The sequence below is a fragment of the Solanum verrucosum genome, unplaced genomic scaffold (assembly GCF_900185275.1).
Source record: "Solanum verrucosum unplaced genomic scaffold, falcon-dt-bn FXZP01000012.1, whole genome shotgun sequence".
NCBI classification, from domain to species: domain Eukaryota; kingdom Viridiplantae; phylum Streptophyta; class Magnoliopsida; order Solanales; family Solanaceae; genus Solanum; species Solanum verrucosum.
The window spans coordinates 1,131,946-1,145,896 of NW_026020063.1; positions in this window are offsets into that span (position 1 = coordinate 1,131,946).

Sequence of the window (13,951 nt, forward strand, 5' to 3'; positions counted from 1 at the left end):
CTAATTTGTCGATTGAGATAGGTTACAATTTACTTGGAATTATACTTATTTTAGTTGCTTATATAATCTGAGTTATATTACATGTTAATTAGACTTCGGACATGTCTGTGTTTATTATGATTGAATTAAGTGTTGCTTATATGAATATGTATGCAGATTGTTGAATTGATTATTTACTGATGTTATGGAATATATTTCGTAATGTTTCTATACTTTGATGATTTTATGAATGATAATCTTGCAAATATTTTATGCTTATTGTGTTACCTTGAGAGAAAATTGTAAAGGTTAGCATATTGAAATATGCAGGTACAGTGAGGATATAATCATTCGGATGATGAGTGACTTTAGCATGATGTGAGCTTATGAACAAGCGGTTATGTGTATGATTGGATCAGGTAGCATGTTAGAATGGTACATAAACACCTACGGTCCTCTGCATGTTATGACTAAATGTGCCAGATTAACATCATTTAACATATATGTACATATGAGAGTGAGACTTGTGATTTTGAAATATATTTAGTGGTTGTGACAACTATTGTGATTATATAACCACAAGGTCATGATGGATATGATTTCCATGATTTTATTGATTTGTTTGCGTCTTAAACAAGTTATTTGATGTATACATTGATTGATGGTTGATGCTCAGTGCTTCAAATATTGATATGCTAGTTAAATTCTAGTGATATTGAAAAGGGATATATGTTCATGCTCCCATAAATAATTCACTTATAAATGCTAAGCGTGGATGAAAATTGTATACTTGATAAGCATGTGGTGTTGGATTGTGAAGGATTGAATGGGTAATGAATTGTGTTTATGTTTGGTTTCATACTGTGTTAATGACTTGTGATGAATTTGATGAGGTATAAATTATGTGTTTAACTATGGGGAATTACTTGTCTACTTGTTTATAACTGTGATTATATATATGTTACTAATCTTAGTCAGATTATGATGCCTATTAGTACCTAGCGTTTGTAATGATACTACTCTTGCATTTTCTTTTGAGTGCAGACTGTGATCCAGAGGTGTCTACTAGACCCCACATTTGTTGAGTTTCTCTCAGATATGAGGGTGAGCTACTTTAACCCGAGCTACTGCAGATAGTCTTATTTTCTGATGTCTTTCTTTTTAGATATTGAGACTCTTTATGATTTATATACTTCTGCTCTTAGACTTTTTAAGTAGATTTTTAATACGGTGACTTTCAGATTCTGGGGTTGTAATAGTTTAGACTTTCGTTATCTTATTTATTTATTTATTTTGAGACTTAGACTTTATTGTGCTATGTTTCCCTTTAGAGTGAGATTAAGCGGCTTTATAAGTTAATGTGGGTAACGGTTATGGAAAATCTTTTATAAAAGCTGGAAGAAGTTACGAAAAGTTCTTCGAAAGAAGCCATAGAAGGAATCTTAGTACCTACACGTGGAGAGTTTAGTAGCAATGAGAGTAGCATTTCCTGAGTATTAGATTAAATCGAATGTAGACCAGTTTAGAGAAGATGGAATAGATCCATAATTTAAAGTATCAGCTTCAGACCTAAGGGGGAAATGATAAGATGAGAAACCAAGTAAAGTGTTGAGAATCAGATAGTAATGTGTTCAGAAAGAGTTAAAGTGATAGATCGATCCATTCATACTCTAGCGTATTCCTCAAAGTTAAGTCATTACAATATCTTGTCGATGTCTCTAAAAATCAGAATTGTGTTCATGACTTATGCTCATACACTTTACTTAGATTCATATCTATGCTCAGTTCACAGAATGAGTGGCGAAGACTTTAGCTCATTGATCTCAATCTTACTCCATAATGTTATGGATATCAGCCTCATGAACCTATTCATACAAGCACTCGTATTTCCTAGTATGCTTAGTTTTGAGAAATCATGTTTTACTCTCAATGGATAGCAAAATAATGTTATGTCATGTATTCTTATATCATATATGTTGAATGAATCGTACTTATGATCTTTCACTCTAAGCTCTTTCAGTGCTCCTTTTCAATTTTGATAGTGATGCCGATGATAGTAGTTGAGTAGTGATATAAGGAGAAGGTTGATGTTTCTTATTGTGGTAGTGGTGGTGTGCTTATTCCATCTAATGTTATAAATATTGTGGAATAAGGGGATGAGGTTTTACTATGAGGAAAAGTTAAATAAGAGCAATTAGTCAATTCCTGGTAGTGATGCGTGAAATTTCAATTGGTAGAGATGATGAGAGAATGAGAAATTCTTAGATGTATTTTGTAGTAGGAGTCTATGGAGTGGTTATAGTAGTAGGCTTGAATTTGGTGGTGTTATCATGTGGATAAATGCATGATGCATTAGGTGCTTCTTGATATGGGCTTAATGTTGGTTGAATGCGGTTATAAGGAGAAAAATTCTTGGGATGAGATCCCATAGAGGTATAGAACCTGATCTTTTGGTTTAGATAAGTATAACCATCTCATGTTTAGAACCTTGTGAATTAGAGATTAGTCTTGAACACGTTAAGAGCAATCGATTTGACTTAGACATTGTAAGAGTGGTCATATACTCTAGTGGGAGCTAGGAGTTGTAGCTAATGAAGTGTAGTAATCAGAAAGGAGATCGAGCATAGTTGAGAAGTGTTGCTAAGCTTAAAAGTTATCAGTCATATCACTCAAGGCATAATATTCCTATTCTTACTTCGTGCCCAGATATCCTTGTTTTATGTCAAATAGCTTCAGATAGAGCCTAAATATGTTCAAACTCATATTGTTCGCACCTTATGTGCTATAGAGAGTTCCAAACTCTTAGTGTGAATCAGCTTCGCCTATGTTAGTAGACAAGTTTGAAAGTCAGAAAGATAGTAAGAGAAACACCTTTCCCTTCCATCCTTAGTTTAACCATCATTCGAGGACGAATGATCCCAAGTGGGAGATATTACAACACCCCAAAAATTTCTAAACTAAGGCCCAAACTATTCTTCATTTACATGTAAGGTCATATCGGGTGATGCTTAAATTGCTCATATGTGTTACGATCAAATCTTTAGTGTGGGGATAAATTGAGGTCACTAGAATCCACTAGCACAAAGTTGAATTGAAAGTTTCCATACCGATTAAGTTTTGATGTAAGATTCTACATGGGTCAACTTCAAATGATCATATCTCTTATCATATAAAGGGTTAGGTGGCATGTAACCTATAAAATTAAAGGCATTTGAATCTTATTTCCAATGCCCCTAATTTTGCATCAATCCGAGTTTCGAGTAAAACATTATGATAATTTTAGTAACCTGATACAACGCACTAACGAATTAGTCGACGAGAAAACATTAAAAAGAATCATTTTTTTATTTCTACCTCTATGAAAACCCTAAATAAATTTCTCGACTAATATAAGGCCCAAAAAAAATTAGGGTTTCATCTCTTAATCTCCATTATCCTCTCTCTCAAACCCTAAGACAACCCTAAGGAAAAATCAAAGTAGAAGACTTCCATTCAAAATTATTTCAATCTTATTCAAGATTCTTCTTCAAGCTAAGTCGTTCTCCAAGAATTTCATTCCTTCCAACTCAAATTCCTTCAGACAATTATGAATCATTAACTAAAATCATAATTCTTGTTCATAGAGTTTTAAGAATCTAATTCAAGAATCTCAAGAAAGGTTTTCTTGATTGTTCTCGTTCAAGCTAGGGTTTCAAAGCTTCTAACCAAGTTATTTTTCAAGATTCTTCAAGAACCTTGTTCTTCCAGGTATGTAAGACTAAGAATGAGTTCATCCTCACACCATACATCTCAATTCACTCAGTAAAAGTAAATCTAGGGCTCAATCCTTACATTTGAGTATTCTTGAGATAAGTTAATGCTGAGTTTTATGTTCTTGAGTTTCTGATTTTCTTGAATTTCTATTCCTAATTTTGGAATTGTCGTATATTGTGTATTTAAATAAATGAGTTTATTGTTCATGTCTATTTTTCAGCATGAACCCTATTCCTGAGTATTCATTGAGTTCTTATTGAGAATCTTTTAAGCAAAACATAATTGTTTCAACTGAGTTTTTGAGTAAAGAGGAGTTTGAGTAAGAGTTTTAACCAAGATTTGAGCAATAGTATAAGGGAACTAAGTATTTCCCAAACGTTTAATTTTTACATGAAGAAAAAAAGTATTATTTTGAGGAAAGTAAAAGAGTTTTTAGAAAGATTGAGTAAAGAGCAATAACCTCATAAAAGGCCTTTTTGAGTAATTATCTCAACCCAAAGAGAGTATTTTTACATTGAGAAAAGAGAAATCTTGTAGTCTAAATGAGCAATGAATTCTGAGATATTTCAAAGCAGTTACCTCTTTTAAGAGGATAAACCATGTCATGCCAACATAGGTGCAGGAATATCATACTTTTTAGATGATTCCTTATTGCTTAGTGGATCCACTTAGTTCAGAGGTTCTACATACCAACATTGTATAAGACAGTTCTGGCAGTGTGGACGAGATGATGTATCATCATATTACTCATAGTGATGAATGTCGATTAGAGAATATCTCAATAGAGTTAAAGTGTATTTTAATGTATCACTTATTATGTTGAGTTCATATATGATTAAGTATTATGTAAAGCTTTAAATGATTTAACATCTTTATTTCTTTACATTCATCTTGAGTATATTTTATCTATTGCAATCCTTTCATTTACTTATTTCACTTCGACTATATTACATACTCGTTCATTCAATATGCTGATGTCATTTGACCTGCATCTTTTTATAATGCAGATACACGTGTTAAAGATCATCAACAAGTGCTTTGTTAAGATCACTCTACACTTCTGTTAGCTTTTGGTGAGCCTCCTTGTAATCCGGAGGACTTCACATTTACTTTCTAGTTAGTAGTTTTGAGATGTCGTGGGTCTTGTACCGACATCCTTTTTTAATATTATAGGCTTCATAGATAGACAGAGTCGAGGTGTCTCTCACTATTTACTTTCGTATGAAGTTGTTTTACAGACTATAAGTATTTCTATGGAGTATTTTCCAAACTTTTTATGAGATGAGTATTTGAGTTCAAAAGATTTAATTATGTTTTGAGCCTATTATTGCTCGAGTAAGTCTTCCACTAAGTAATCAACCAGGCCAAGGGTTCGATTGGGGACCAAAGATAGTTCTCGAGTACCAACCATTTCCAGGGTATAGACTCGGAGCGTGACACTTAATCTCTTTGCCTTGTAAGAACTCTATCACAACGCCTCAATGCAATCTCAATTGACCAACTATCTCTAGCTAATACAAGCTCCAAATGATTACAACAAAAAATAAAAACACCTGCACATGTTTCTCAATGAAGTGTAGGCTCAGAATATTAGTGCAAAAAATCTAACGACAAGGAACAAAGGACATCTTCAGTTCACACGAACAAGTCCTTTGTTGTAGAAGTTTTCCTTTTAGAAAACTGTGACGACTTTTGCTTTATGATAAGAGCAAAAATTTGTAAAATGCAAGGACTAGGTTTTGCTTCTAGGTAACATCCCTTATATATTGGAGAAGCTAAACCTTAATCGCCTACTATTGGTCAAGGAAGGAAAGGAGACTATAGCCTTGCTGTAGTGCTGCTGCACAACTACAAAGATAAAACAAAAGCACACACAGAGAAAAAGAAAGAACAAGTGTAGCAGTTGAACATGAAATGTAACAAATAAGAACTTTTTATTTTCTTGAACTGAAGGCTCTTTGTTTTTACAGCAAATACGTAGTAGCTGTATATAATATGCCACTAACTTCAACACCTAAAATGACTCTAATAACTTACTAAGACTCCTATCAAGATAGACTTTCTATGAAATAAGAACTGATTTATTTGACTAAGTATACTAAACAACGCAGAAGTAAAACAATAAAACACTGAAGATGCACTAATTTTTAACACTCCCCTTTAGTGCATGCTTACGATCAATAACTCCAAGAGCAGCCCTGAAATATTCAAACTTAGGCTTTATCAAGGGCTTTGTAAATATGTCCACGACTTTCTCATTTGAAGGAATTCCTTTCAGAACAACTTCTTGCGCCAACACTTTCTCTCGAATGTAGTGATGACGAACCTCTATGTGCTTCGTCCGACCATGAAATATTCGATGCAAGCTTGACAGAACTTTCATTATCACATCTAATTTGAATAGCATAATCAACTCTGCACATCATCTCTCCTATTAATATCTTCAAGTACATACATTCTTGTGCAGCCATAGTTGTGGCTACGTACTCAGCTTCAGTGCTAGATAGTGTTACCACTGGTTGCATCTTGCTGCACCAAGATACCATAGCTGAACTAGTATTAAAACAATATCCTGAAGTTGAATGTCTATCATTCGCAACTCCCGCCCAATCCGCGTCGGTAAATCCATTGAGCACAAATTTTTCATGTCTTCTATACATAAGACCATGATCAAGCGAGCCCTTCACATAACGAAGCATTCTCCTTGCTGCATCAAAATGTGTGAACTTCTTGGACACTACATGAACTAAGAAACAATTCCAACGGAATAAGCAATCTCCGGTCATGTGATAGTTAAATAAATTAAACTACCAACAAGTTGATGAAAAAATTTGGCATCTTTTAATGGCTTTCCTTTAGCTTTCATCAACTTTAGATGTGGTTCCATTGGATTGACTTTTTCTTTCGACTCCCCTATGCCAAAACGCTACAACAATTTTCTTGCATATGTCTTTTGAGAAATAAAATATCCTTGATCTGTTTTTTCAACTTCCAGACCAAGAAAACAACTCACTTCCCCCAAATTCTTCATCTCAAATCAAATCGAAAGATCATTTTTCAACATAGAAATCGCAGCTTCATTATTTCCAGTATTGATCATGTCATCCACATATAACAAGACCATTATGTGCACATTTGATTCTGATTTAATAAATAAACTAGAATCTGCATCAAAAACTTTAAAGCCATAAAAAATAAAGTATTGGGAAACTTTACCATACCACGCACGTGGTGTTTTTCTAAGACCATACAACGCTTTTTTTAATCAACAAACATGTTGAGTATACTACAGAGAGATGTATCTTTTTGGCTTCTCCATAAATACTTCATGATCCAATTCTCCATAATGAAAAGAGTTTTTACATTAAGCTGCCACAACTTCCAATTCATAGATGCCGCAAGAGAGAAAATGGTTCTTACCGTTACCATTTTTACAACTAGACTGAATGTTTCCTCATAATCCAGTCCATAACTTTGAGAAAAAACATGTGCAACAAGCTGAGCTTTGTATTTGTCGACAACCCCATCCGAGTTTTTTTTCAAATGATAAACCCATTTGCAAGTGATCAGCTTGCAATTCTCAGGCTTCGACACCAATTCCCACGTCTAATTTTTGTTCAAAGCATCAATTTCTTCTTGCATAATTGCATTCCACTTGGGATGACCTTTGGCTTCTTCATAGCTTACTGGTTCATCCAATACTCATGTAAAGAAGCAAGATGTAATTGAGTAGTTGTTCAACTGTACATCATAATCTTTGAAGTAACTTGGTTGCCTTTTCTCCCTTGTTGACCTTCTTTCAGTTTATTGTTCAACATCATCTAAATTTGAGCTTCCTTCATTATTTGGTTCCTGCAAGTTTCTCTCTGGAAGCTGCTCAAAGTTCTCTTGATCACTATCAAGAATGGTTTCTTGATTGCTGGTTTTCTGGGCAGAATGGTATGATGATATTTCGTCAAACACAATATCTCTCGAGGTGACTAGTTTCTTGGGTTCAGGATCCATACACCTCCATCCTTTCCTATATGAATCATAGCCAACAAAGACACACATTTTTGCTTCCAAATCAAGTTTGGTTCGGTTAGTTTTTGGAATATGAACATAACAAGTTGAACCAAATACCCGAAAATAATTTACATTTGGCTTTTCATGATATAGAATTTCAAAAAGGGGATCTTTCTTTACCTGGCCATGGAGGCAAACGATTTATCACATGACACGTGCATTGAATAGCTTCAGCCCAAAGCTTTCGAGGGAGATTCTTATCATGCAACCAGGAAAGGCTAGTAGAAACAAGATGAGCTATTTTCCTTTCAAAAACAACATTCTGTTGGGGGTATTTGGACATGTCATTTGCCTCAAAATACCATTCTTATTGCAGTATTTAAACAGTGCATCAGACATATATTTGCTTCCATTGTCACTACGCAGGCATTTAACTTTTACCCCAAAATCCTTCTCTACGGCAATCTTAAATTTAACAAATTTTGACTAGGCCTCACTCTTCTCTTTCAAGAACTTCACCCACGTATATCTTGAGAATTCATCTACATGTACCATGACATACCGAAAACCACTATAACTTGTTGTTTTTGTTGGTCCCATCAAGTCTGTATGAACCAACTCAAACATAATCGATCTACGATTTGCTAATATTTGAAATGGAAGACGATGTGATTTTCAAAAATGACAACCTTGACAAACTATATCTCCATGAATATTTTGAAGAGCTGGTAGACCATCCACCAGTTTCTTCGAATAGATTTGCCGCAACAACTGGTATCCCAAGTGCCCCAATCGAGCATGCCAAATTGATGCACTATTTGTTTGACTTGTCTTCTTCACATAAACTTCCCCTACTGCCATGACAAACAACAAACCTTTCTTTTCACTCGTAAGAACAACATCAAAAGATATGTTCTTCACATTGTCCAAAATCTTCACATCATTTGGACCTAACAGAATATATTTCCCAGAACCAGTGATTTTGAGAAACTGAAACTAAGTTTCTCTTCAAGCCTGGAGCATGAAATACATCATTCAACTTGACATCCCTTGTATCTCCAACGTCAATCTTCAAAACTCCTTCATTAGCTATTGGAGATGTCGATTTATCCACTGTAACAACTACTCGTTCTCTTTTGTGTTAACGCAACTCTGAAAGAAGAGAATCATTTTCGGTTACATGAGGTGAGCAACCAGAATCAAAGATCCATTCTTGTTTGCAGCTATCATTATTGTATAGAGCTTGAACGGGTACGACATCATTGTTCCTCCGTTTAGTAACCTCAATAGTGAAGCACTGCTTCCATTTGAGTTTCTCATTTCCATCATTTTCACTTGCAATATTTGCTTTTGAGAGCTTCACTCTTTGGTATTTCTTGATGTGTTCAATTTTACCGCATATATAACACTTCCTATTATCAAAGTTGCCACCAATAGCTTTTTCACCATTTGATTATTTTTCATTGTTCCTGCTTTCAAATGATGTGTTTTTCTTTTTGTTCTTATCCCTTGAAAAGAGAGGTGCATCTGGTTCAAGTCTTCTTGCCATTTTCTTTGCCAATGCCTCTTTGTTGGTAAGCAAATTTTCAAATTCTTCAACTGAAGGTTGCTTTGTCCAGCCCTTAATGGAGGTGACGAATGAATCATACTCCTTCTCCATTCCTCGAATAAGAAATCGCCGCAATCTTTCTTCACCAATCTTATCATCGGGATCTAATTCTGATATTTCAGCACAAATAACTTTAACTCGTAAGAAATATTCAGAAATAGACATGCCTCCCTGTGTTAGCATTGCCAATTCATTTTCCAGCAGTTATAGCCTAGCGATGTTCTTTTTAGTAAACAATTGCTCAAGTATCTCCCAGACTTCTTTTGGTGAACTAATATCACGTACATGATCGATGAGCTCTTTTCCAATTGAAGTTCTCAAAGCAAAAAGTGCTTTACCACATTTTATCTTTCATTTTCTCCGTGGTTCTGAATTTTCAGGAGCATTTGCTGGAATTTCGGTTTCAGCACCAGCAATAAGATCGCACAGGTCTTGACCTTTAAGGTAAGCCTACATACATATTCTCCAGTACTTGTAGTTTGTCCCTACAAGCTTCTGACACCAAACTGTGTGTTTCAACTATTTCCCCATTTGCTGACTCCATACTGCACAAACTTTTTCTCTACAACTTTCAATCTCCTCCAACAAGACTTAACAAACTTGATAGACAATTCCATTACCTTTTTCCTCAGCATCCTCCTTTTCTAGGTCCTTGTCAGCTTAGATGATTTCTGTTATGCTGGACTCTCTCCTACAGCCTCCTTCTCAGGTCTCGGTTTCTGTGCGGCATGAACCCACTGATTAGTTAGTGGGACAGTAGACGGTGTTTGAAATAACCATTATTTATTCAATTGAAATCTCATAAGAGAAGAAAGCTTTTAACGTGGGTCGGCGTATAGCCCACTATATTCTATCTATGACGCATCAAATCAACTGAGAGAAATCCTGAGTAACGAGAGAGATTCTCCACACGAACAAACGACCCACCAAGTTCGAACTGACATAGGTGAATCAGACCAACACCTATCAACCACCAACAAGGAGTCGCTTTGGTTATGCAGTTAAGAATGAAAGAACATTCAAGCCAATAACCTGGCTCTTGATACCATAAAACAAAAGCACACACAAAGGAAAAGAAAGAACAAGTGCAACAACTAAACATTAAATAGAACAGAGAAGAACTTTTTATTTTCTTGAACTAAAGGCTCTCTGTTTTTACAGCAAATACGCAACAGCTGTATATAATATGCCACTAACTTCAACTCCTAAAATGACTCTAATAACTTACTAACACTCCTATCAAGATAGATTTCCAACGAAATAAGAACTGATTTATTTGACCAAGTAAACTGAATAGCGCAGAAGTATAACAGTAAAACAGTGAAGATGCATTAATTTTTAACAAAAGATAGTACACTTTAAAGTTGTGCCATTGACCTTGCTTAAAACAACAATGGTAATAGGTCCCTTAGTTAGTTTGTCAATCATCAAAATCAATATTACATCACAATTCAAAATTTTCCAGCTAATTATATCAAGTACAACATCCGTTAATGATGGTTCATTGACGTCAGATAAATCTTTCTTTTGGTCCGAAATCAGAAAAATCTAATGAAGGGTTAAAATTATCTTTATTGATATGTTGTTTGTTCCTCTATCCAGCAAGAGAAGCAACATTCCCCTTTATATCCTTGTGCTGTTTATTCTCTTTTTAATGTAAAATCCATTGCAGTTAAGTTCTTAATATTTTTCATTGATTCTCCCTCTTTCCAGGGGATTTAAAATTTTTCAATTGATATTTCCCAATCATTGTTTTGAAATAGTATGCTTTTTATGGGTCTTTATAAATTCTTCACATATGTAGCAATGATTTGGAGTTTGCATTAACATTCATTTGACGGTTTAAAAAAAATATGAGTAGTTTATTTCATAATAATTCTGTAAAATCTCGATGCAGAGGATCCTATACTAAGGAATATAATTGTACTGAATTTCGTTTCAACTAGAGCTTTTACATCTTTGATTGTGAGGTCTATTTCTTTTTTATCTATATTCTTCTCGAAGTCTTGCTTTTTCTCATGGAATGCCATGAATATTTTTTTTCTCTTTTCATTTTCGGAAAATGTTCAAGGGGCTCTCAGCTCGTTTCCTTTTCCTTGCTACTGTCAAAATGTTGAATTTCTTTTTATATTTTACACTGTCGCATATGATTTCTCGTAAGGCACCAGTGGACCATTGTGATCTTATAGATATAAGATTTAAATCTAATCCTAAACCTTTATAATGTCATTCTACACAAGTTGGAGCAAATACACAATTCATTAATGTTACAGTGGGTTAAAGTTCCATATTGGTTGGAGAATAGACTGGCAGTTTGCTTATATGGGTTTATCCAATCCTCCTCTTATGAGATAAGTTATGGGATTGAGTTAGGCCTATGTGTCATATCTTTACATGGTATCAGATTCAGGTCCATCCTTGTTTGGGTTCTCGATCCACACTCTAGTTGGGCTTAAGCGTGAAAAGGGTGTTAGAATAGGTTAAAGTCTCACATTGGTTAAGAAATATGCTAGCGGTCAGCTCATGTGGACTTGGGCAATTCCCCCCTCATGAGCTAGATTTTTTGGTTGAGTTAGGCCCAACTATCATATCTTTACAATTAATGAGAAGGGGCATGAAAATCTGAAATGGTCATGAAGGTCTCTACCCTTTCATTCTTGGTCATGACACTGCAAGTTATATGTATTTAGGTGATCTTTCAATTGAAAGTTATAGATTAATTTAATAATAAATAATAACATCTTTATTCAGCATGGAAGAATACTAGACCTACAAATTTTCTATGTCTCCAACTTACTCACTACTCAAAAAGGAGAAATTTTATATTGAATGAAGGTGTTCTAATGGTAGAACCTTGGACTCTTCAACTAATCATGAGTTTTTGAGTCACATGACACTGTTGGACTGTTGTATCTTGGAGGAAACAAGCCAAGAGTTATATTCTTGGATTAGTGAAAATTATATTGCGGTGAAGAACGAGATATTTGTGTCCCAGAATATTTATTTATTTATTCATTTTTGTTTATTTTATTTTCCATCTATAGTTTACTATAACTTGTGGTATATTCACCAACAATAGTTATGTGGATAAGTTGTGTAAACTGCACCAGCCAGCATGTCAAGTAAAAGTAGATGAATGTACCATATCAAAAAACTTATATAGTTAGGATCTACAAGAATTATGCAGCTGTACAAAATTGTACCTTCTTGCAATCTACATATCGTAGTCAATTGCAAGACTGGACACTCGTGCTACAATTAAGAAGAGACAGTAACATGGCACCTCTCGTTTGGCATGTCAGCTGAAATATGTGATGAATATATAACCGCATGCCAATAGAGAGTAGCCCTATCTTATCATCATTCTCCAACTCTTCTTCTTTCCCCTCATTTTTCTGCTTCTGGTTCATCACAACAAAGCCATTCAATCTTTTATATAACATTCCTTCTCAGTTTATTTAAGATATGATATAAACTCCCGGAGAGAATCAACATATCCTATAAATAGAAGGCTAATTTACTATATCACCCTTTGAATATCATAAATACAATGTCTTGAAAAATGTAATAGAGAAATGACTATAACTAATAATAAAGGTAAATTAGGAACTAAGTGTAGAATTATTTGTGTTAGGATATTAAGCATAGACAGTAATAGCGCAACTCTCCTTTGGCGTGTCAGTTGAAATATACAATTGCATGCCAATAGAGAGTAGTCCTATCACTGTATCGATTATAAATTGAAGAATATATTTTTATTTCACCAACTCTCTTCTCTTTTCTTTTCATTTTTTCTTATTTTGTTTCATCACATAAGAGCTTTACAAGCTTATACAGATAATTCCTTTCAGGTTTAGGAGATGGTATAAACCCATGGAGAATCAACATATCCTATCATTTTTATGATGTGTGTGTCAATTTTCTGCTGAATGCCTCTCAAAGTGAGAGTCTTTCCATTATATAGAGAAAATAAAGATTACACATCCCTGAAGATCCGTCATTCTATCCCTAAAGATCAACTATTCTATCTCTACAAATATGCTATTCAATCCCTCTAAATCTGCCTTGCTATCCCTCCGAATCAGCTATTCTATCACAATATTTATTCCTTTGATTCTACACAAATGTATATGATCATGCTAATAAATATCACTATATAATTACATTAATATATACAATCATTTAGTTTTCCATCATACTAACATTCCCCCTCAAATTGATGCTGGTGGATCAAGAACCATCAATTTGCCTACTAGAAATTGATGGCGTTGCCGGGCCATGGATTCTGTAAACGCATTAGCTATTTGAAGATCACTGGACACATGTGGAAGAGTAATGACTTCTTTATCTACAACTTCTCAGATATAATGACAATCTACTTCGATATATTTGGTCCTCTCATGAAAAACTAGATTAGTACCAATCTGAATAACACTTGTATTATCAGCGTGGAGAGGGGTAGGATGAGATTGAGGAAATCTAATCTCAACAAGTAATCCACGAAGCCATACAACCTTGGAGCAAGCAATAGACATGAATCAATATTCAGCCTCTGTTAAAGATTTTGACACACGATCTTGCTTTTTACTCTTCTAAGATATCAAT